This window comes from Sorex fumeus, unplaced genomic scaffold (assembly GCF_029834395.1).
Source record: "Sorex fumeus unplaced genomic scaffold, SorFum_2.1 ptg000061l, whole genome shotgun sequence".
Lineage (NCBI taxonomy): Eukaryota > Metazoa > Chordata > Mammalia > Eulipotyphla > Soricidae > Sorex > Sorex fumeus.
In genome coordinates this window covers 38815946-38837625 of record NW_026606118.1, presented here as the reverse complement: position 1 = coordinate 38837625, position 21680 = coordinate 38815946, and the positions used below count along the sequence as shown (strand labels likewise).

The 21680-nt window shown below is 38.5% G+C and overlaps 1 protein-coding gene across 1 annotated transcript in view; it reads right to left on the bottom strand.

The window, feature by feature from the left end:
* KIAA0408 (KIAA0408 ortholog) overlaps nt 1–21680 on the bottom strand; it is a 42183-nt gene that overhangs the window by 17679 nt on the left and 2824 nt on the right. The window lies entirely within an intron of this gene.

Below are 21680 nucleotides of genomic sequence, written 5' to 3'. Positions count from 1 at the left end.
CTCTTCTATAAAACCTGGAGCTGGAGGGATAATACGGAGGGTAGGATGTCTGTCTTGCATGTGACAGACCAATTCAGGTTTGATGCCTCACACCTCATATAGTCCCTTGAGCCCATCACGAATGATCACTGAATTCAGAGTCAGGAGTAAGTCTTGAGCATCACTAGGTATGGCCCCCTCCTGACCTTGCCAACCCTACAAAAGTTAGATTTACTCTTCTAATACAACCAGACAAGATCATATATTTATGAGACTTAAAGTCCTCAGCCAATATGGGAATTCAGTCTCAATTTACATTCAGAGTTCAAACTAGGGCCAGATGTGATTATTGTATTAACAAGGACCCTAAAGTTGGTAGTTAACTGGAAATAATGAAAGATAAAAGTTATAAAAATGTATCAGTCATTTTTACTTCTTTGAATAAAGTATAAAAGCAGAAAAACTTCTAGGTACCACATGTTAAAATTTATTTATGCTCTTTTTATATAGTGTATACTAGAATTTACTTAACATACTAAGGTGAGAGAACTGGAGAAATAATTTTTCTCAGTTTGCTAGATATTTCCAGTAACATTAAGCAGTGACTGGAATAATTAGATTTATAAGTTTTAAATTAAGTGTATTTAGGCTTTGATGATAATTTGTTTATTTTTAGTAATAAGCAATCTAAAATGTTTTATGATATTTATTTTACATAAAAATATGAATATTCACAGTTTATAAAAACTAAATGACATATGGGCATATGGAATGAAAAATAGCTTAAGACTTTACCTAATTTTTTGCCTTTATTTTATTTTTTCTCTTTTTATAATTTTTATTTATTTGTATATATTTCTTGAGTCACTATGAGATAAGAGTTACAAAGTTGATATGGTCAGGTTTTAGTCATACACTGTTCCAACACCCATCCCTCTACCAATGTCCCACTACTATTTTCCATGATCAATGTCCCCAGTTTCCCTCCTGCCACCCACTCCCCAGCCTGTATCTATGGCAGGAACTTTCCTTCTTTCTCTTTCTGTTTTTGTCTCTGTCTTTCTCTCTGTCTCTCTCCCTGGGGCATTATGATTTGCAATAGAGGTACTAATAGGTTATCATGTTTGTTCCTTTACCTACTTTCGGTGAGTAATTCTTATCCAGAGTGACCATTTTCAACTATCATTGTCATGATGATCCTTTTTCTATCACAACTGCCTTCTTCCCCAGCACTTGAGGTAGGCTTCCAACTGCTGACCAACCCTCCTGGCCCTTGTTTCTACTGTCCTTGGGTATTGGTATCATATTATGTTGGGGTTTACTTTTTTCTTTTAATAAAACTTGCACCAACTTTCATTGAAAATAATTTTTATTAGTAAAGTCATATAATTTTAATAAAAGATGTTTAAAATGTTCAAGATAATCATGTCTTAAGAAGTTCAACTGTTCAGTGTTCTAAGTTATGGCCAAAATGTCTTAACTGCCTGAAATTTATACCAATATGGATTAAGATTCTGAGAGTTACTAACTGCCTGGGCTCTGCACTGCGAAATAAAATTGAGAAGACTGGACAATAATTCCCATTGTCCCAAACTTAAGATAACACTGAGGGCTATTTTTTAAAAATATTATTCAACACATATATCCAAGTGGTAAATATATGTAGATATATATATTGACTTTCAAGATGTGAAGTTATTAGACTAATATGAATCAAAATTGTTTTTACTATATGTTTTTACTATCTCCCAAAATACCCTAGTAAATTGAAATCTATATTGCTGGTTTCCTATCACTTTCCTACAGATTCTTTGATCAATTTTACCTATTTATTTGGCACTCACAATAGTATGATTGATTCACACAAGAAGATATAATAGCATATTGGGCGCTGAGATATGCTCACTTTTTTATTTATTTTATCCAATTAGTTATGCTTTTTTCTGATCACAGTTTTCATCCGATTACCCTTCTTCTCACTTGCTACCTTCCCGTAAGGACGTGCTTGAGAAAATCCAAGTTGTCCCCAAATAAGCATGTTACTGAAAAAATTAATTAAAATAAAGATGGTAAGGAGCACACAAATTTGAGACAAAAGGGGTTGAAGGGTGATTGAGCAATTCTCAGCTTTTCTTTGCTCTCCTGGTGATGTTGATAGGACCATAGGACAAGCAAGTATTTTACCAACGGTAGTATCCTTCCAGCACCTAGAATTTTGGTTTTTGTTTGGTCAATATGCTATTGATCTTGAACTCCTAGCAATTTTTTAGTTTTGTATTATAGTTATTCACATTGAATGCAGATGGTATGTATTTACAAAGCCTAGCAGACATCTTTAAAACTGTGTGTAATTAACTGTGAGCTGAAACCATCTTTTTTTTACAAGCAGGTATTTAACACTGAACTTCACAGGAAGAGTGGTGTGGTTTAACATAGCAAGTGATAGTTGAAAATTTAACCATGGAAGTTACAGAAATGGAATTCTTTTTAACCAATTTAGAAAATACTTCAGTCTAACTTCTTAAAACTTGGAACATATCCAGAAATCATCACAAATTTTCCCCTTACAATTATGATGTAGCAAATAGTTCAATTCTTTTCCCCATTCCTTTTATCAGCTTACAGACCAGTTTAAAGGTACCAGGGCCTTTTCCTTTTGAACTGAAGAAAAGTGTCCTGTAAATATCTTAATCATGCTTGCTATGGTATTAACCCTATACATAAATACAGGTAATGTTCTCAGATTAGAGATGAATCTCCACTTAATTTCAAAAAGCCAAAATCATTACTTAATATGAAAAAGGGCTGACCTACAGAACTTCTCTTTCCAGGGTCAGCAAGTTTCTTATTGCCAAGGTATTTAATGATTATGAATCAAAAACAAGACTTTGAGAGAAAATTCCTGTACAATATTATCTTAGCCCATTTTAAGGTGATTTGTTTAAGCACCTTACCATCTCTCACTGCAAATATCAAGTGCAATATGGTTTAAATATATTGCTTTGTTTTTGAAAAAATTAAGTGGGGGTCATACAGTGTGAAGAGATACAATGCTTTTTATTTATTTATTTACTTATTTACTTTCAGGAATCACTCCTGTCGGTTCTCGGGGGACCATATGGGATGCTGGGAATGGAATCCGGGTCGACTGTGTGCAAGACAAACGCCCTACCTTCTGTGCTATTGCTCCAGACCCAATATAATGCTTTTTAAAAAGCTTAACATGACACCAGATAAAACAGCCAGTAGAGTGCTTGTCTTGCATATGGCTGACATGGGTTCAATTTCTGGCATCCCATATGGTCCCCTGAGCACACCAGGAGTAATTCTTGAGAGCAAGTCCAGGAGTAACCCTTGAGCATCACCAGGTGTGGCCCCCAAACTAAAAATAACAAAACAAAATAAAAGAACAGAAGGTTTAACATCACAGGATGAAAGAGAATGCCTGATAAGTTTATTGGTTTCATCTTTATTTGTCATTCCCTTCTCTTTTCTTCTTGTTTTTTTTGGGGGGGGAGGGAGATTGAGGACACATCCAGCAGTACTCAGGGCTTATGAACTTACTCCAGGTTCTGTGCTCAAAAGTCCTTTGGGGACCATATATAATGCCTGTGTATGGACTGAACAGAGGTCAGTAGGTTCCTGAATTCCTGAACTCTCTCAGATCCCTCCTATTTTCTAACCTTAACTTTCTCTTTCTCTCTCCCTTTGCCTACCCTTCTCTACATTTTTCCTTCTTTGAAATAAAACAATCTGTTATTTGTTATTTAATTAGTAAATAGACAGAAACCAAACTCTGCAAACTCATATAATCATTTTCCTTGGTTCTCTATATTTTTCAAGGATGTTTAGGGTTTGTGGCAAGTTAAATAGTTAGAATTTTATTGTGAGTAAAATTCCAAGTACACAAATCTTACAAAAAACCATTTTTGTTATAATTCTCTTTAACATTTTTATTCATCCAATGGGAAAATTTTATAGGGACATAGTGTTCTATAGTGAAAAGTTATGGAGAAAAGTGGATCAGAGATTCATAAACTCAATTTTAGTGCTCTCATTGAGACAGACATAAAAGTTCTCTTTGTTCCGAGTTGTCACACTTTATTATTCGCCCACAAATACTGGCATCTATGTGGGAAAGAAGGAAGGGTTTCTGCTTGCTACGCTGCCCTGCATCTCTTTAACTTTTTACTTCATTTCATACTCTCCACAATTTCGTTTGGGCAAAAATTTATTAAATCAAATGGAAAAGGACAGAATGAACTGCATTAACAATCATATAAATGTTCTTTCACAAGCCAGCTTTAATAACCCATTTTATTTCCCTGTCCCAAGGGCTGGAAGTCAGCATTGCTGGGTTGTGAAACATAAGCACGGAGAGGGAAGGGACAAGTTCTGCTAAAACTTCCAGCCCTACTAGTGGGCAAAATTGAAGCATAACACAAGGTGGGGGGGGGGGGGGTGTCAAAGAGAAGTCTCAGTGGATTGGAGCACACGCTTTCAAGTGGGAGGCCTGGGCGCTAAGCTGGGGGTAAGTCATGAGCATGACTAGGCGTGGTTCCCAAACAAAAATAAACCAAAATTTACAAAGAGAGACATAAGGCCCTTGCAGTTAAATTATTTTCATATTCCTAATTACCCTCAGTTTGTCCTGGGGAGACATTTCCATCTAAGGGGTGCTCTATTCCAGCTTTACCTCCTTCATTACTATTTCCATCTTCAGTGAAAACTAGACTTAGCCAAATTAAACACCATTAGTTGTATACTGACTCCTTTATTAATTGTCTCTTCGGAGGCTGTTTAGAGTACTTGCTTCATATTCTCCTATTTGGTTTTCTTATATGCTTTTCATGTAATTGAAGATTTTTTTTTATTTGTAAGAAGTTACATATTCTACTAGAAATGCCACACAGAGGATGTTGCCAATCTTCTGATTCCTAGAAAAAAAAAACATTTACCCTGGAGATGCTAGGTGCTAGGGTTCTGCTTAACTTAGAGGGATTAGGAATTCCCTCCAGAGTAATGCCTCACTTACTGCCAAGATTTTCTGGCTTTTTATCTGGGCAATTATGAATCACTAGCAAGATTTCAACTGATTAATAGAACTTATTCCTCCTCTATCCTTCACAAATACATCTTTCCAACAACAGCTCTGGTATGATTTTACTGCAAAGTAAAAGGGAATTTTTAATTATTATTTCTTGCTATTTCAACATATTCCTCATATGACAAGGTCAAAAATATAGATATTATTACTTGAAATTCTAAAAAAAATCCATTTTTCCTTATATTTAATCACTTTGTTCCTCATTATTTATTCAAACTATAAAGTATTAAACCTATAGGCACGCTGATTTTACATCTCAACTTATAAAATAAAGTCATTTGAAAAATTTTTGGCTTGGGAAGACAGTTAACTTTAATCAGCATAAACCGTAGAGGATGTAGTGGTAACTGCAGATAAACCCATTACGGAGACACAGTCTTCAGCTCCCATAGAAACACTTATTATGCAGTGAGCAAACCATCAGGTTGGATGAGACTATGATTATTTTTTCATTGCGGATTTTCAAATACCACCCATCTCAAGGGCTTGAAAACTTTACTTTGTAAACGTTCAAAGTCTCCTCCGAATGAAAACAGCATTCTAAGAAACATATTTAGCCAAATCCCAGTGAGCAAGGCACTACTCAAATAACTAAAAAGAAGAAGCAGTGTTTGAAAAACCGTCTTGGAGCAGATGGCACAGTTAGCCCAGCGTCAGGAGATCCAATCACAGCAGCTGAACCGTCTCTTCTCCAGGAGTCAGTAAAATCCGTTATGCACCCCGCCCCACCGTTTTTCAACCCCAGTCACAGACACGAGCAGATGTTGAAATCGCCCTTTCCTTAAACAGTAACCACAGTTTAAAACACGCCAGCAACAGTCCCTCTATATTCTGCCACCATTAGTCATGAATTTTCAAATTGCCAGAAAGAAACATACCTTTTTTATTTTCCACTCTGGGGAGAAATCCTATGGATGTTCAATCACTGGTCAATCTAGCAATCAAAGAATAACTCATTTTAACGAGAAAAGCTTCAGCTTGCTGAATCTTGCTTCTTTGCAAGAGAGAAAAATTAACCCAAATTAATCCCAACCATTCAACAGAGCAGTTCTGACAAGTCCCGTTGAAAGCTCCACCACTTTGACAAATCAAAAAGCTGCCCAGCTCACACTGTCAGCCGCAGCTGAGACTACTGTGACGTCAGCCTCTTGGAGGCGGCCTGCAAGCATCTCTTCCAACCAGAGCTCTGTAACTTTAGAGCCCTCCATGCTCTCGGTAAACAACTCTGGGTCCAGGACATTTTTAGCTTTTATAATGAAGCACAGCATTCTCAAACTAGCCACAAGAGCTGGTGTTAATATCACACAGAGACAATGACCAAGTTTAAATTTCTGTTATTTGGGCAAGACAATTAATTCCTCTCTTCTAGGTGAGAATGATTCTAGAGGAAAAAAAACCCTCTTTCCTCTCTCTTTCCCAACCAGTGGACAAGATGAACTTCTAACAGTGACTGAAAAGTTGTGTCTGGAAGTTGCAGAACAACATACACAGCAATTTTACATCAATATGATCTCAAGAGATTGGGGAGCACGCAATTCTGTCTTTGAATACAAAAGAAATGGGACGGATATAAAGACCACTTTCATAGGTCTCGTGATCTAGGACAACTGCTGCTTTCTCCAGTGATAGTGATGAATTTCTGCTAGAGAGAATCAGAACCCTCAGAGAGTGAAGCTGCAGGAGAGGGGAAAAATCCAATGAGACAGTCATGTTCTTGTTTTGCATCCTAGATGACTGCAGCCCAAACAGGAAGGCAAAGCACACCAACGGTTTGCAGAACCAAGAAGCATATTCACACTCACAAACTTTTTCCCTGCTTGCTCACAAATATTTCATTACAGCAAACTGCTTACAATGGGACCATCAATGTATACAGAACCATTTAATGAAAACATGCTCTGTTTTCAAAGCCTGGCATCAAAATCTCAAAGGCAATAAAAATTAAAAAAAAATCTCAGAGCTAAGCATTTACTTCCTTTGTATCACCTAATTATATTGCTTTGAGGGTGGCTCTAATATATAGCATGTAAATTTTAAATAACATAAAAATTTAAATATCCAGTAGCAAGAGCTGGTCAATTTGACTAGAGTTATAGTAGGTATAGTAGATAACAGTGATTATTTGTGAAACGGTTTTGTAAGGCTGGCTCTGACAACTTCTTCCTCTTTCTCCAGAGATAGTGATGTATTTCTGCTAGAATATTTGAAGTGCCAGGATTTTAAACATATCTTTATTTTATTTCATCTACACCAACTGCATCTGCAGGTACTATGAATCTAATATTACTGATTAAATTGTGGCTCAAAAAGGTGAAGTCTTTGACTGACGCTCATAGGTCTCCAACTGGAGACCCAGGAATTTGATCACAGAGATCTGGAATTTCAATTCTACCACTTATCTGTTTCCTCTGTAAGGAGATAAGCACACTTCATGAACCTATTGTGAAAGAATGAGAAAATACACAGTGCCAAGCATACACACACACACACACACACACACACACACACACACACACAGAGCAGCTTACTTCTGCTTTTTTTTTTTAAATTTTTTGAATCACCATGAGGTAGTTACAAGCTTTCATGTTTGGGTTAAAATCACACAATGATCAACTTTCTGCTTGTTTTTAAGAGAACAAAAAGATCCTGGGCAGAGGGTTATGCATTCGGAAGAGGCTTCTGAAAGCATCATTGCAAAATTATCTAATAACATTGTTCTACCTACCTCTCTTCCATCCCATTGTCCTTTGTAAATCAAATAAAGAGGTTTCTAAATCCTACTCAATCTTCAGATAAAGTGCAGCTAGTTTGTTAAAGAAATTAGGATAAGCTCTACTATCACACAGAGTTTCTATTTCAGTGCCCTGTCTTGGATCTCTTAGTAGTTTTCATGGAACATATTTTATTTGCTTCTTGCCATGGTGAATTGACCTTACATGATATATAGAATCAAAAACTAGAGAACGACTGTGAAAAGAACTTTACTCCAAGTATATCTCTGAATCTAATATTGACCAACTCTTGCTATTGGGTATTTACATTATTTTGTTATTTAAAATTTACATGCTATATGTAAAAGCCAGAAAAGTAATATAATTAGGTGATAGAAAGGCAATAAATGATCAGCTCTCAAAATTTCCCTTAAAACTTTTGTTTTAAAAGAAATCTTGAAACAAGTCATACAATTAAATATGCAAATGTATTTAAAAGACTGGTGTTTATAAACAGCTCTATTATGACATGCAAACAATTAGAATTTCTGACATTTTCAAGCAAGTATCAGAATGGTGCTTCATTTCATGCAGAAAATTAAGTTTGTTATTTAGTTTGTTTTTGTTTTTTTGTTTTTGCTTTTTGGGTCACACCCAGCAATGCTCAGGGGTTACTCCTGGCTCATGCACTCAGGAATCACTCCTGGCGGTGCTCGGGGGACCATATGGGATGCTGGGAATCGAACCTGTATTGGCCATCTTGGCTGCGTGCAAGGCAAATGCCCTACCCGCTGTGCTATCGCTCCAGCCCCTAAGTTTGTTGTTTAATTCATATTACTTTTCAATGAATTAAACAACTTAACCTTCAAAGATAAAACTGACTCATAGTATTATCCTATATCTTAGAAAAATCTCATGACATCCATACCTAAGAACAAATACTGCTCTTTGGCAAATATGTAAAACAGTGTAATTATTCATGAATAATATAAATGTACAAATACTTACTGGTGTAAAAAAAATGGAGAGACAACTCAAAGAGGGCAGAAGACAAAGCTCAACAGGCTGAATGCATGCTTTTCCTGCTGAGAACCTAGGTTCAATCCTGGACACCACATAATCCCTTGAGAATAGCCAGGAACAACTCCTAAGCACCATGGGTAATGCCAACCCCACCACTAAAAAAGAAAAAAAAGTCCTGGAGAGGATTTGAAAATCCCTCCATGAATACTGCCATTAAATCATTGACTGAAATATGTTTAGGAAACGGGAGGAGTTAACTATCATAAATGTCACAAGCAGGTATTTCCAGACTTGGAGAATGTTAGATCCAGGGGAAAAAAATTCCTGAAATAATCGAGCTGCCCTTCTCATTTTACGGCAGAGAAAAGAGGTTCTCATGTTAAGTCATATGCTCAAGGTCACACAGACACTCAATCCTGGGAGCATGCCTTTAAGTTTCAAATTCTGAGTAGGGCAAAGGAAGGGAAGAGAGCCCTGGGATTAGAATAGGGGTCATGTGGAGGTTGAGAGATGAATCAAAAGATTGTGCCACATGTTTTGCATATATGAATTCCCAATCCAACCACCTCAGGTCCCCTAAGCACCACAGGAGAGACCCCTAAGCAGAAGGTCAGAAAGATTCCTGGAACCTCCATGTGTGCACCCCCCAATCAAAAGAAACAAAAAGAATTGGAGGCACAAAAGGTCGATTTCTGACTTTGTTGCTTATTTTTCTAAATCCAAAAACAAGGGAGCCAATACTCTTTTTTCCAAGAACAATGATACAATTTCCTGATTCAAAATAGAAAAGCAAAAGAATTTCAACTGAGTAGTTTAAATAATCTGGGGGTAAGTACAACTACTTTGCTGGTAGCAAGCTAGTATACATTTAATTTCTACTTTTCTCTCTGAAGGATTTGCTCGAGCGGGCCCAGTAACGTCTCCATTGGAGACTTTGTTGTTACTGTGTCTGGCATATCGAATACTCTGGTAGCTTGCTGGGCTTTCCGAGAGGGGCGGAGGAATCGAACTCGGGTCGGCCATGTTGGCCACTTGTAAGGCGAACGCCCTACCCGCTGTGCTATCGCTCCAGCCCTGAAGGATAATCTTGAAAATTTACAACATCATTCTTTTTAAATAAGAATCCAGCCATGTGTAATACTGGGTGGCTTCTAGCCTCTTATTTGTAATTTTTTTTTTCTTTTTGGGTCACACCCAGCGATGCACAGGGGTTACTCCTGGCTCTACACTCAGGAATTACCCCTGGCTCAGGGGACCGTATAGGATGCTGGGAATCAAACCCAGGTTGGCTGCGTGCAAGGCAAACGCCCTACCTGCTGTGCTATTGCTCCAGCCCCTGTAATTTTTTTTATGTGCCTTTTTTTCTTAGTTTTTTAAATCCACTTACCAGTAAAAGGGGAGTCATTTTACTATTTTCACTGAAAATGAGATAAAAATTGCACTTTTTTCATTCATATATGAGATGTACTTGGAAAACTAAATTCATTTTATTCATATGAGAGCTTAGAGCTAGTTTAGGTGAACTATTTTAAGTTATCTGCCCTTCTATGAATAACGTCTGACTTTGGAGATTTTTCCAACTACTTTAGGACACATGATATCAATTATTTAGAAAAATTTTCTCCAATGTTAAGTTACTTTCTGTTTCTAAGGCGAGATCTTGGGTACACACCATTAACAATCCATTCGACAAATACTTGAGAGCAACAGCCCTGTGCCTGGCATAGTGTTAGACTCTACGGGTTGTAAGAAAAAGATCCCAATCCTTGTCCCATACACACAAACGTGGTCAACCTTAAATATTCCTGAAATAGTGCCTGCAACATGACTGTCCACTTCCTTAGTAGCCTACTAGACCTGAAATAAATTTGCAAACTAATGCAGAGAACCTCTCCTGGTAGCTCCCATGGCATTATAGTTTGGTGTTAACTATGTTAAGGAATGATTTCAGTACACATTGCTTTTATTCACTTATTATGAATACTGCTTGAGCTGCAACTCTTCCTCAGACTTTCTGAACCCACAAGTGTGGCCCAAGTTTCTTAATTTTTATAAAGTTCCACAGCTCTTTCTGCCAAAATTGGTTTGTATTGACTCCTATTGAAAATTGAGCCTCAATTTTATATTAATAAAATATAGTTTTGACCATTATAAGACTGTTTAGGTTTATAAAATTATTAGTCACACATGGTGTTTATTATTCATGGAAGCTGCATATTTAGATTTTGTGTTTCAGTTACTGTGCTATTTTCCCCACTGCTGAATGTTTTTCGTCTAGAATCATGGGATGGTGGCCCTCTTTTCTATTCTGAGGACTGTTGACACGTCAACAGACATTTTAGCCATCTTGATCTGTCATGAGGCTTATGTGCAGGCATTTCCAGATGACAGAAATATTCAGAAGTAGTTTCAAATGATCTTTCTTTTTAAATAGTGGTCTATATCTGAAAAACAGCACAACTCTAAAATGTGACTTATTCACCTGGGATAACCTGGAGGGGGTGGATGAGTTCCCCTACCTACTCCAACTGAGCTCCAATAGCCAAAAATCTCCAGAACTCAACCGCCACCATGCTCCCGGCCTACCTCCACAGGCTCAGATGAGCCTCATCCACGAGTGAAACTGCTGACTAGCCAAGGTATACGGGGCTTGTGACTGAAATCTCCAAGCTCTCAAGGAGTCAGGAATGGGCGACCTTCCCCCATCTCCCTGTGTTTCCAGTAGCTTGGCAGTCACACCCAGGAACTGCCTCTGGCACCATATAAGCTCATTAATGGCCATGATCCAGAGATACCCAAATAAATCTCTCAGAAGAAAGTAACACATAATGACATAGAGATGCCTCAGGATTTCAAAGTCAACATCCAGTTAAAAAAATTAAATTAAATTAAAATATTAAATTAACCTCTATTCTTGGACGGCAAAGCCTGGCAAGCTACCCGTGACGTATTCAATATGCCAAACACAGTAACAACAAGCCTCACAATGGAGACATTACTCAGCCTGCTCGAGGAAATCGATGAACAATGGGAGGACAGTGCTATTCTTGAAGCCAAATTTGTGGCCACGCAACATCTCATACTCTACACCACTGATGTGCAAGAGTAACATACCACATCTGATGGGGTGTAAAGTAGAAGGCAACCCATCTCAGGGAGAGAAAAAATATGTACATATATGTGTATATATGCAAACACACAAGGCTCAACCTTTAACAACATGCTAGTAATCTCTTATAAAAGTGCTTAATGGCTCTATGAATGATGAAATACAACAATCTTCACACAATTAGCTCTAAGTAAACTTTATGGGACAATTTTTAGTGGTTTATTCATAACAAGTAATACAAAATCAATTATTTAGGTCCTGCTTTCGGGGCAGGGTTTGGAGGTTGGGGTGGAAACATTCATAATATGGTAGTGGATAGGTGTTATGGTGGTGGGATTGGTGTTGGAATATTAAATGTAACAAATTACTCTGAACAACTTTATAAAAATAAAATTTTAAAAGATGTGAGTTATTTAAAACTACAAATCTTGCTTTTTGTTTTCAAATTTGTTTTTCGCATCTCATATTGTTTCCAGATTCTTGACAACAAAACCTCAAGTTACCTCTTATTACAGAACAGGGACTTGGGCATCCTAGTCCACCACTAGAGGGCGACCTTGAGTCACTTTTACTAGAAAGATTATAACTATTAGGCATGGACTATTAAGAAAGAAGCCGTTTAGGCAGTATAATTTGAAGGGCACAGTAATTAATTCATTTGCTCCTCTTGCCCCCTATACAAGTTACTACTCTCCGTACACCTACTAGAAATGTTAGATTAAACACTGCTAGGTGCCAGTGTAATACAGCCAGTTAATTTGTCCAACAATATCATTGGCCAAATAAGCAACTATAAACTAGTCACACCCTGGCAAAAATGAAAACCAAAAAAAGAAAAAAACATAGCAACAAAGGATAGACTGGTAAAAAAAAGCCAACAGCATAGGAAAGCTTTGAATAGGGCTCAGAGAATCATTCATGAGGCACAGAGCATGGAGATGGGGGGGAAAGAGTAGAATGAAAATCTGTGAAAGTGGGTACTAAATTACAAGTTCACGTGGGAAAACCTGATGTCCAAGCAAAATGTTATGTGACGTGATGATGTGAAAAGACTACAGAGAACATGGACCTGAAGATGAGGGCACAAAAAAGAAAGGCCCACAGTCGTGTTTGAGTCCTACCAGAGGATTTACAAATCAGACACATTCATACCTCACATCAAGGTCCCTCAATAGCTCAAGGGAATGGATAAGTGCCTGATAGTTAATGTTGCCTGTGGATGTCTCCTAAAAGATGATGGTAACAGTCACCAAAAGGTGATAGCATAGAGGATGAAAAATATTAAGGGTAAGAGCTGGAGCAGTAACACAGCGGGTAGGGCATTTGCCTTGCACATGGCTGACCCGGGTTCAATTCCCAGCATCCCATATGGCCCCCTGAGCACCACCAGGAGTAATTCCTGAGTGCAGAGCCAGGAATAACCCCTCTGCCTCGACGGACGTGACCCAAGAAGCAGAGAAAAAAAAATTAAGGGTAAAATGGAACATCAGTTTGAAGAGATTGTATAAGGGTTAGGGCACTTGCCTTGCATGCTGCTGATGTGGGTTCAGTTCTGGTACCACACTCAAGCACTCAAGCACTGCCAAGAGTAATCCCTGAGCTAGAGTCAGGAGTAAGTAGGGAGGACAACTGTATCGTGGCTCCAAAGCCAAAACAAACAAACAAAAAAGGAACAGCAGGCACATAGTGTAGCCCGTAATGGAGGGCCGTGCATGGCTGTTACACTACATTCTATGACTATTGTCATCAATGTATTTCACACACTACAATTCTTACTTCACACTTTCTTATCCAACTACTTTGAGCCTACCCCATTTTGAAGTCATATTTTTCAAAATGTAAATAATTTTGAAAACTCAGTTACTGATGAATAAATACATCCCCTCTAAAGTGAGTATTATGAACAGTGAAAACCGTGAAAGTTGGGGTTTTCCTCCTGGCTAGGTTTCCGTTTACAAGATTTGTGAGGACCAGTGCTAGGGAATTCTCTCCTTTCCCTCAATTATCTCTTTTGTCTCTTCTATTTTTTTTTTCGACCCTAAGCCATTAAGGTAATGGGGTGGAAGAGATAGTACAAGGAGTAAGGTGATTGCCTGCACTCAGCCCACCCAAATCTGATCCTTAGATCCTTAGACCATAAGGACCACTTATGGTCCCTGGAGAACTGACAGGAGTGACCCCTTCACACAGAGCCAGGAGAACTGCCAGGTATGGCTCCTCCAAAACAACAACAACTGCGTAAAATAATTAGCATTAGGGCCCTCCATGCAGTGATTAGATTACAGATACATTGCCAAGCAAAGGAACACAAATTCTTGGCATCTACAATCCAGATAGAGAACTGTGCTGATCTCTCATGTTAATCTGCCCATGTGGGATTCTTGGTGACAGATTCACATCACCGTAAAGGATGTCTATTCTAAAATCTCACTCACTTTCTATCGACCCAAGAATGAATGATAGAGAGAGCAATGCAAAAATAGCTTATGTTCGAAGCTATTACAAGCTGAATTGTCTGAATTTTAAAAAAATAGAAGACTATGGGGGCGGTTGTTATTTGTTTGCTATAAGTTCTTAGGGGACCCAGGTATGGCTCAGTACCTAGAATTTTCAGCCTTGGAAAAGTCAGGCCATCAGTTTGATCCCTGGCACTGCCCACACACCGAAGTTTGTTTTTAGTGCTACTGAGAACTCCCTTTAGCACAGTAGAGTGGGTAGTCTCTGGTATTCAGGGCAGGTGTAGTCAAACATCACAACTGAAAGAGATGTGAAAGCTGGGATAGGATTTCACGCCCTGGGAAGCATGTATATAAGCACCAGAGTGACCCCTGGTGATGGATATAAATGAATGCAACTCTGGTGGGCCTATGTGCAAGAAATAAAAACAGACAAGCGAACACCAGCAAGCACCATAACCCCTACTCATCTCAACAACAGAAACAAAGGGAAGAGCAGACAATTGTAAAGGTCTTAAATTCTCTTTCCTTCCTCAATTATCTGATGCAAGATGACAAACTAAAGAGCTTTTCTCTAGCCCTCATGTCCTATTAGCCATCACATGTACAGAGGCAGATCATTTTTATGATTAATTTTTATTATAATTCAGGCAACATGGTTATGATAGTGTTATAGTTGATAGTACTGATGCACAAAGTCACTTTAGTTCACTAATCAAAGTGGTCAAGACCCTCCACCACCTCCCCAAGGCCACCCCAAATATAATCCGTCTCCTCACCTCTCCCCAGACTGTGCTTGGTAATCTACGTTTTATAATGAAAGACAAAGGTGACATCATTCAGTACTGTCAATTTTCTGTATTGTTTCACTACACAGAATACATACTCATCCTGTGATCCAGTATTTATCCTTCTCTCTCTGATTGATTTTGCTTACTCCAATACACTCCAGTTCCACTAAAGCAGATACTTTCTAATGAGCTAACAAGTGAATTTAAAATACACCATAATGGCCATAATGACTGACCTCAGAAAGAAACAAAGGTTTTATTTCCAGCCTTAAGTATTTATGCAACATGTGTAATAAGCATATTATTTATACAGATTACATGAGCATATTAACACAAAACAGCCAGGAAAAATACAGAAAACAGAAGAGATACAGAAAACAGAAAACACATGAATGATACCTTTCTTCTGAATCAGATATTACCAGTGTGTGTCTTTGCAGTATAAAGGATACAACAGCTCTGTAAATACTTCAGCACCATTCCTGAATATTTCAGAGTGGTCTACCATTTTTTGAAATGTGAGTCAAGCATACTAATTTTTTCTGAAAGCTTTTAGTTTTTAAGTTATGGCAATGCTCAATGGACTCATTCCATAATATTTATTTTTAAACAATAGCAAATAAAATATGCATTCATAGATCTAAAAGTTCACTGATAATTAAAAATATACAAGACAGAGTTAGAACAATAGTACAGAGGTTAAGACATTTTCCTTACATGCAGGAAAATGATAGGATTTGAAGCCTGGCACCACTGTGTTTCCCCTAGTCCCACCAGGAGTGTTCCCTGAACACAACAGCAAGAGTAAGCTCAGAGCACCACTGGCTGTACACCACCCTCGAAAAACATGTGCCAAAAAAAAAGCAAACTATGATGAATTCAAGTAAAATACCCTATAGAGAAATTTTATTTTTCGTAGGCTGTGGGGTCATAAGTGGAGTCCAGGAGGCCTTGGGGCCCTCTCAGGAATCCTTAGCAAATAGGATAGGTGGTTCAAGGCAAGGGACTAAGAATATGATGCTGGTTGGGCTCTGCAATGTCTGGAAGACCTGAGTTAACAGTGGCAGTGCTTGGTGCCTCCGGGGCTGCACCTAGGATGCTTTGTGGGGCAGCAAACCCAGTTCAGACACATGCTGAGCATACAACCTAACACAGTAGTATTTCCTGGCTCCCCACAGACACTTCCCAAGAGGCGTTCTGACAAAAAATAAATAAAATTACATGAATATTTTTAAAAGGACAAATGGTTACCAAAACCACATCCAAAAGAACAAAAGCAATCTGTGTTGGTGCGGATGTGTCGAGAAAGGGACTTTCCTTCACTGCCAGTGGGAATGCCGATTGGTTCAACCCTTTTGGAAAACAGTATGGACGATTCTCAAAAAATTAGAAATTGAGCTTCCATTTGACCCAGCAATATCACTCATGGGACTATACCTTGGAGAGGCAAAAAAAGTATAGTCGAAGTGACATCTGCACTTGTCTGTGCATTGCAGCACTGTTTACAATAGCCAGAATATGGAAAGAACCTGAGTGCCCGAAAACAGATGACTGGTTAAAGAAACTTTGGTACATCTACACAATGGAGTACTATGTAGCTGTTAGAAAAAATGAAGTCATGAAATTTACATACAAGTGGTACTACATGGAAAATATCATGCTAAGCAAAATGAGCCAGAAAGAGAGGGATAGACATAGAAAGACTGCATTCATTTGGGTAACATAAAGTAACAAAATAAGATACTAATACCCAAGAACAGCTGTGATAAATACCAGGAGGTTCACTCCATGACTTCGAGGCCAGCCGCACACTCTACGGGTAAAGGGGTAAAGCTCAGATGGAGAAGGGAGCACCAAATAAAGGGTGCTGGGGAGATCAGCCCAGGACGGGAGATGCATGCTGAAAGTAGACTCTAGACCGAACATGATTGCCACCCAAGGCCTCTTCTGCAAACCACAGCACCCAAAAGGAGAGAACAAAGGGGAGTGCCCTGCCACAGAGGCAGGGTGGGATGGGGAATGGGGGTGGGTGGGAGGGATACTGGGATTGGTAGGGGTGGAGAATGGGCACTGGTGGTGGGATGGGTACTCGATCAGTGTATAACTGAAACCCAAGCACAAAAACTTGTAAGTCTACAACTGTATCCCACGGTGTTTCACTAATAAAAAAAAAGGAAAAAAAATAAATTATGTTAACAAAATGAAAAAAAAAACTGATTATATAGATCCCTGTATTACATTTTCTGAATTTGCAAAATCTTGGGCCTAAGAGATATACCGAAGACCTGGAATGCATGATTTGCATGCAGAAGACCTAGGTTCAATTCCTGGTACCTCATAGTCTTCAGAGCATGGCAGGGAGCGACTCCCAATCAGAAACAAGAGTTTTTGCAGTCCCCACACACCCCGATGTAGGCCAACATTCCCCTTAATTTTTTTTTATAAGAAGGTAATTTTACTTTTAGCTATAGTTTTTGGGCAATACTATATTTTCAAAAATAGGTATAGGAAAATTACTACTATAAACTTTAAAAACTTTTTTTGAGAAAAGCAATAGAGAACTAAATAATTAGAAAATTTCAAAACATTTCCATAAATATCTAAGACACAAAACAAGCCTTTTAAAAGACAAAACAATGTGCCTCAACATCTGGTAGTGAAAGGTGGAGACTTCTGAATTTTCTTATTTCTGAAAGTGTTCATTTGCAATGCTAATCCCTGATTAAGTGAGGTTATAAAAGTCCTCAACTTGATAGCAGCTCCTAAAAGTGCCTGAGAAAGAATCAACACCTTCACCAGAACTGCCAGAGAATTATTTCAGAACTGTGAATAGAAAAAATTCATATAAACAGACTTTTATATGAACTATTAGGTTCTTTGATCTAAAATGCATGTATTAAATTATATGAAGGGGGCATTACGAGCTTGTGTCTTTTATATACTCTTTCAGAATAGCCAGCATTTAAAACAGCTATTGCAATTATCTTCTCACCCAACAAACCAACACAAAGATGTTGGTTGGGAGCACTTAGGAAGTTATCACATTTATAATTGCAACAATGAAGGTTCTCCTACCAGGATCAAAGTATGGATGCATTTATATATATATATTTACTCTATATGAATTTCTTTTTTTTCTATTTTTGTTGCTTTCTCGCAATATTTCTTTCAGTTTGGGTACCACACCTAGCAATTTCAGGGCTTACTGCTGGGTCTGTTCTCAGGGATCACTCCTGGAGCTGCCCAGGAGTCTATATGCAGTGCTGGGGGTGAAAGTGGGGCTGGCTACATGCATAGCAAATACCTTAACCCTATACCATCTCTTCTGCTTTTTTATGCATTTCTTTATTAAATGCGGCATGCAAGCTGTAGAATCTACTTAGGACATGCTTGTTCCATCAAAATGCAAGTGTTATCACTTCACTTCCAAAAAGACATACAAATTATGAACACTAAATCAGATTACTTTTCAAACTGAATGGGTTATAGCTAAAATTTAATTGTGTTTTCACAAATATTTCTTTTTCTTTCTAACAGGGCCACCCCCAGTGACAGGAGATCATGAGTTGATTCTGTGAGGCTCAGTTCAGAGGTTCAGGCCTGATGGTTCAGTGTTCAGTTTTTTTTTTTTTGTGGGGGGCGGGGAGGGGGAGATGTGGGAGGAGCAGGGTGAGAACTGGAACAGGGCAGGAATGGGGTTAAACCTGGTGATGTTGGGGAAGGTTTGTGGTAAAAGAATTTAACTCAATGCCTTGAACATTTTGGACATATGCTCCTCTTTTTCCATGACCTATAAACATTGTTTTATTTTTCAACTGTACCAAATCCACCTAAAACTTTATATAATAAACAAGCAATAAATAAATAAATAAATAACAAGCAACTTTTCTCAGTTTCTGATAGCATTCTCTACTATTTGGCCTTCGACCCTTATATTCAGTTAGGGTATCTGACTCAAACACAACTGAAGAAACTCAGCTTGTGGTTCTGAGCTACAAAAACTGTGTGCATACTTAAAGTTAGGGCTTTGGCTACCAAACTGGCACTCCAAGCTTCACTGGCAACAGATTAAATAACTGTACCCTCCTCAACCATGCAAACAGAAGTGAAGGTTGTGGAATGCAAGCCAATACGCATTCCAGGCTCAGCACTGAATTTTTCTTTGTTTTATGAGTTTGAGTCAGTTATGTTTAAAAATAGCAAGCTGAATTCTTTCTTTTCTTCAATCTAGGCCAAATTACCAAAGACACTCCTTCCTACACCCAAGAATGTGCATGCAAGGGGATTTTCTACAATGAGGTTATTTGTTCAGATTCATTTTCACTGAGTTATTTAAACAGTACAGCTTCAAAGGTGCTCAGAAGAGGTTCCTTCTTTCAATAATTGGGAGACTTGTTGTGTAATAAATGCAGAAGTTTGCATATTCATTCTCTTTCACAAGTAGCTTTACACAACAATAATAATGCAAGTTAAAGGATTCTGCAGAGGAGGGGATTGGAGGTCTTGAGCACCAACTAACTTTGCTAAATTCTTCCCCGAAGTCTGTGTCCTTTGGTGTAAGCCACAAATGCTTTGGAGGTCCTCAGTGCCCCAAGAACGGCTTGAAGTTCTTGGGAAAAGCTGGCAAAGGTCACTGTGTGCCTGCGCCAAGCTTGCTGAGATCACTTCTCAGCCCGTGGGCTAGAGCAGGTTTGCCAAGCTTGGATTCCCAGCTGCTGGGTACAGCTCTCACTCTATGTCCCAGTGTGGTGAAAGTTTGTATGTGCATGCAGGCACAACTGGGAACTGGCTCTGTAGTGAGTGGGCAAAGAGTTGGCAAGAACCACCCTGGACAACGAGTAGACAGTAAAGCTGCATAACGAACCAGAGCAGCTGTGACAGCAGCTCGCAAACCACTTGGAACAGTAGCCAAGACAGTTTTGTTTCAGTCAATTTGCCCTCTTCAGGATCTGAGTGAATTCCAAATATGGAGGGGCAGGATGGATTTCAAGATTCTCTAAATGGTTTCTAAAAATTCAGTGCCTCCAGATTAAGGAAAAGTATCAAGGGAGTTTGATATCTCTTTTTTAGGATGGTTGTTCTTTTTTCGTAGGGGGGAGGGGGGTCACACCCAGCGATGCACAGGGGTCACTCCTGGTTCATGCACTCAGGAATTACTCCTGGCTGTGCTCGGGGAACCATATGGGATGCTGGGAATCAAACCAGGGTAGGGCCACGTGCAAGGCAAGTGCCCTGCATGCTGTGCTGTCACTCCTGCCCCTAGGATGGTTTTTCTTAAAAAGGAATCAGGATACTGGGATCCTGATTCCTTTTTAAGAAAAACCATCCTAGGGGCCAACTGTACCTCATGGTGTCTCACTAATAAAAATTATATATATATATATATATACATATATATATATATACACGTTTGCCACAGAATGCTGAGTGATATAAAAAAAAGGAATCAGGAAATGAGTCAAAAAGAGAAGTGGATGTTGGAGTTACCTGTTTTCATACTGTCTTGCTGAAATGACAGAACTTCACTTAGTATAGCTTGAAATGATTTTAAACAGACAAAAGATCCATGCTCTTCTTTGTGCTTCATTTGCCTATCTTGAGTATGTGTGTATATGTATAGTGTATATATGTGTGTGTGTATATGTATACATATGTGTGTATATATGTATATATTATCCACGCTTGAAGGTAGGGCCATTGGTATCCATCACTCCTGATGGACTTGTGGGACATCATGTCTTCACTTTGGATCAGAGGAAACTATGACAAAATGGGGGACTGTCAGAGTGTCTGTTGTCATCCTGACACCTTCACTTCTTGTGCATGTAAATCTATTTCTCTAGCTGTAGGTATGTGTCTGCATCTCTGGTAGTTTGTTGTGGCCCTGATCACACACAATATTCACTGTTTTTCCCTTTTTTATATATTATTTCTATTAGTCTTTTTTGAATTTGTAGGTTTTGAGAACCTGTGTTAACTAAAGGAAAGATTTCTATCACTGGTGCAGAAATAGAACTACTTGTCATTAGCTATTGTCTAGTAAAGTCTGTATGACACAGTTGAAAATTCCTTAGAGAGAATTTGGAGATCTAATCAACGGTTGGGCCTTCAGAGTCTGTGTAAGCCTAAGCAAAATTTGATTCTACAAAGCTAATAGTTAATTTTAACCCTAGGATGTGTTGTAATACATACCTTAAGTAATATAAATTTATTTTAAACAGTGACCTAAAGAGCTTTTAAAGATAAAAATAAGAGGTTTGAGACAGAGTACAGTGGGAAGTCGCTTGCCTTGTACTGACCTGGCCCAGATTCAACCCTAGCACCCCAGATCATTCTCCAACTCTGCCAGAAATGATCCCTGAATGCAGAACCAGGCATAAGCTCTGCGCACTGCCAGGTATGGCCCAAGAAACCATAACAAATTAATTAAAAATAATAATAAAAAATTTTAGTCCACACATTAAGTTTCAATTTCTTCAGATCAAAGCCTTAATTCTAAAATCA